The sequence below is a fragment of the Salvia miltiorrhiza genome, chromosome 1, assembly GCF_028751815.1.
Source record: "Salvia miltiorrhiza cultivar Shanhuang (shh) chromosome 1, IMPLAD_Smil_shh, whole genome shotgun sequence".
Classification (NCBI taxonomy): domain Eukaryota; kingdom Viridiplantae; phylum Streptophyta; class Magnoliopsida; order Lamiales; family Lamiaceae; genus Salvia; species Salvia miltiorrhiza.
The window spans coordinates 14,833,046-14,837,509 of record NC_080387.1 but is presented as its reverse complement, the minus strand read 5'-3'; the positions used below and the strand labels follow the sequence as shown (position 1 = coordinate 14,837,509).

The 4,464-nt window shown below is 41.5% G+C and overlaps 1 long non-coding RNA gene across 1 annotated transcript; it reads left to right on the top strand.

Annotated features, from left to right (window-relative positions):
- Window positions 1-1,771: 1,771 nt before the first annotated feature.
- Window positions 1,772-2,185, top strand: LOC131006706 (uncharacterized). The gene is made up of 2 exons (XR_009095721.1): window positions 1,772-1,867; window positions 1,972-2,185. It is a non-coding gene; the product is annotated as an uncharacterized LOC131006706 (long non-coding RNA).
- The last annotated feature ends 2,279 nt before the right edge of the window (window positions 2,186-4,464 follow it).

Sequence of the window (4,464 nt, the reverse complement as noted above, 5' to 3'; positions counted from 1 at the left end):
GTTTCAAACCCTAGGGGGCCCAAACCCTAGCTTGACGGGCCCATGTGTTCGGGCCGAGTTTTTTATTCTGTTTTGGGCCTGTTCTTTTTCTATTTTATTTTGTAATAGAATAGATGTTGGGTTTCCACGAATGGGTCACGAAGAATTTTAATTCTTTTATTACTGTTCTTTGCATGTCGTGGTTGTTAATCCCTTATGCTCTTTACCTGCTTTTGCACGTCTTTGCTTGTTAATATTTGTTTATTAACTGCGCTTAGACAAGCATGATAGTAGGTTTATCGTTTTCCTAAATATGTTTTAGAATTCTGCGAGCATGATTTACATGTTGCGTTCTAGAGAAGCATGTTTAGGTTTATGTGCTTGAGCATGAACAAACCTTTTGAAAGAAAAAGACTAAGCTGTTTAATAATTTTTATAGTAATTAAAAATTATTTTAGACCTCCACATGCGGTCTCTAGACAAAGTGATTAGCAATATGAGTAAACGTCTACCCAACGTGGCTTACTTCATATTTGTTTTTCATAAGTTTGTCAGAAGATGTTTCTATAAAAAATATTTAAACCATTAAAGTAGTGGGAGTTATGCAGTAAACGTCCACCCAACGTGGCTTACTTGTGTAATTTTCACAAGTACTTTGGAGAATGGAATTAAATAAGATAACCAAGAAAATTAAATTGAAAGCGGCATGGTCCGAGTGAGTATGCTAATTTCGAGAATTTAATTTTCAAGGTTAAAATGTGGTCATTGCTTAGATATCATATCAAGTACAATGTACAACTCCCAAAGGAGTCCCTTCTTGATGATGATATGGTCTAGTTAAGGTGCCAACTATTAATTTCCTTTGCCAAAAGGTTAAGTTGACATGGATGGAAATTAAATGACTAGGTGAATAGTCTGGTTGAGGAGTTCGTGTGTAAACGTCCACCCAACGTGGCTTGCATATGGGATTCTTTGAGCCGTTGGAGGTTTCAGTAATATTGTTTTATCAAAAGGTTACAATATTATTGTTACGAATTATGTGCTTCATGTCCTTACATGTTTATTTGTTTACTTTCAGATATGTCTATGTCTCCGATTATTAACATTCTAGCAAACAATCCTCTCATCGGTCCTAATTACACCGAATGGAAACGCCATATTATGTACATACTTGACGCTGATGAGCACAGTTTTGTGCTTACCACTCCACGTCCCGCGGCCTTAACTGATGAGTCGACTGATGCGGAACATGAGGCGCATAAAAGGTGGCACAAGTCGAATAATATGGCCAAGTGCTATATTATGATGACTATGTCGCAAAATTTGCAACTCCAGCATCAGGTCATGGATGACGCAGCGACCATCATGTTAAACCTCAGCGAGGTTTATGGGGAGTCCGAGAGGTCTGCTCGCTTTAACTTGATGAGCGAGGGCAGTCCTGTGCACGATCATGTCATGCATATGACAAATTTGTTTGACAGGCTTGATCTGCTAGGAGGGGGTATCGAAGGCGAAGCCAAGGTCGATATCATCCTCAATACTATCCCCAAAACTTTTGAGCACTTCCGTCTCAATGTCGTTATGAGCAAAGTCAACTACACTCTTAATGAGTTGTTGAATGCTCTAGTTGCGGTAGAGGGAGTGATGGGCCGTGGGAAATAGGTCCTTGTTGCTGCCAAGGGATCTGCTTCTTCGTCGAAAGGCGGGAAAAAGAAGTGGAAAGGTCCAAAGGGCAAGCATGATCATGAGGCTAGTGGGAGCGGTAAAGCCAAAGTAGATGGCCCTACCGACGGCGTGAACAAGCCAACGGGCAAGGGAAAGTGCTTCAAATGCGGCAAGGTTGGGCATTGGAAGAAAGATTGTCCAGTGCTCAAGGCAAAGGGACAAGGTACGTCACAAGTTTTAGTAACTGAAACATGTTTAGCTTCGTTTTCTACTCATTCGTGGGTAGTGGATACGGGGGCAACTGACCATGTTTGTTACACCTTGCAGGGCTTCAAGCCAACAAGGGAGCTAGCAAGTGATGAGATCACCATCTCCATGGGCAATGCGTCGAAGGTCGCAGCTGTTGCTATTGGAGATTTATCTTTATGTTTTGGTGATGACATTTTAGTTTTGAGAGATATTTTGTATGTGCCGGAGTTTCGGCGGAACATAATTTCTGTTTCAAAATTGTTTTTGAATGGATATTCTGTTATTTTTGATAGGGGTGTTTCTATCATGAGAGATAACGAGACTATTTGTTCTGGAATTTTGAACAACTCTCTCTATACTATTACATGTCCAATTAACAACTCTGTCCATGTTGCATCTACATCACAAATCCTTCCAAATCCTAATAAGAGGAAGTATTATTCTCATGAACAATATACACATACTTGGCACCTAAGATTAGGCCACATCAATCTAAATAGGATCCAAAGGCTCGTTTCAAATGGAATCTTGAAAGATTTTCAAGCGGTTCCATTTAGAACCTGCGAATCCTGTATAGAGGGAAAGATGACGGCAAGGCCTTTTAAGGCAAAGGGGAATAGGGCCTCACATGTGTTAGAATTGATTCACTCTGACTTGTGTGGACCGATGTCCACTAGAGCTCGTGGAGGGTATGAGTATTTTGTCACTTTCATTGACAATTACTCAAGATATGGGTATATTTACCTACTTCAACGCAAGTCTGAATGCTTTGAGAAATTCAAAGAATTCAAGGCGGAGGTGGAGAAGAGAACGGGTAAATCTATCAAGTCATTGCGGTCTGATCGCGGTGGCGAATACCTCGGGAACGAGTTTTTGCAATACTTGTCAGATTTTGGGATTACATCCCAATTGACTGCACCGGGTACTCCCCAACAGAACGGTGTAGCAGAGAGAAGAAACATGACTCTTATGGAAATGGTACGATCTATGATGAGCTATGCATCATTGCCTATTTCGTTTTGGGGATATGCCTTGGAAACAGCGGTTTATTTGCTGAATCGGGTACCGTCCAAATCGGTTCCTAAAACTCCTATTGAGTTATGGTCAGGGCGTAAGCCCAGCTTGAATCATATAAAGATATGGGGTTGTCCTGCATACGTGCTAGACAAGGAAGCGAGGAAATTGGAGCCTAGATGCGAACTAATGCTGTTTATAGGATACCCTAAGGAAACGAATGGTGGTTATTTTTATAATCCGAAGGATCAGAAAGTGGTTGTTAGCACCAACGCACGATTCTTGGAACACGATTATCTAGATAATCACAAGTCTAAGTCCGAGATTGTCCTTCAAGAAATCGAAGGCAATGGACAGGCGATTCCATTACCCCAGCCTAGTGTGCAAGTGAATGCACCACAAGACACTGCACGAACCATTGTCACAGCTGTACCACCACCGCTTCGTCGTAGTGGGAGGGTTGTAGTTCAACCCGATCGATTTATGTTCTTGGGAGAATCTTCGGATCTACTTCCTGTTGATGAACAAAAGGATGTCGACCCTGATAACTATAGACAAGCGATGAAAGATCAAGATGCAGATTCTTAGTACGAGGCCATGGTTTCTGAGATAGAATCCATGGGTGCTATGGATGTATACGAGAAGACCGAACTACCAGATGGCTTTTTAGCTATAGGTAGTAGGTGGGTATACAAGAGAAAGAGAGATTCGGATGGCGAAGTCGCAGCTTTTAAAGCTAGACTGGTGGCGAAGGGTTATACCCAGGAACAGTGTATAGATTATGATGAGACCTTTTCGCCGGTTGCCATGCTCAAGTCTATCCGAATACTCCTTGCCATAACAGCCCACATGAACCTTGAGATTTGGCAAATGGATGTCAAGACCGCTTTCCTAAACGGCTTCCTTGAAGAAGGAAGGGACATCTATATGCAGCAACCTGAAGGGTTTGTGAAGAAGGGCGAAGAGCATCTTGTGTGGAAGCTTAAGAAGTCCATTTATGGACTTAAGCAAGCTTCGAGGTCATGGAACAAACGTTTTGACGAGGTCATTAAATCCTATGGATTTACTCGTTGTGAGAACGAAAGTTGCGTGTACCGTTTAGATGCCAATGGTGACGTGGTTTTCCTTGCACTTTATGTAGATGATATCCTCCTCAGTGGCAAATTCTAAGGAACCCAGGAGCCACAAGGCGTCAAAACACATAGAGAGAAAGTACCACATCATACGAGAAATCGTAAACAGAGGAGATGTGCTAGTAGAAAAGAGATTGATACATTGGAGAACCTAGCTGATCCTTTCACGAAAAGCTTACCGCAAAAGACCTATGAGAAGCATGCTCGAGGGATGGGATTGCGGTTGATGCCACCCACTTAGAGAAAAACTTTCAGTATAAGTGGGAGAGATGAAGTGAAGTTTTTGTAATAGCTAGTATTTAGACACATTGTATACTAAAAGTTTTGCTTTAGTATAAGTGGGAGATTGTTGGATTTGTATACTGAAAGCAAGAACTTTATGCTTGTATACAATGATTCATGTTTTCACTATTCTTATCTCCTA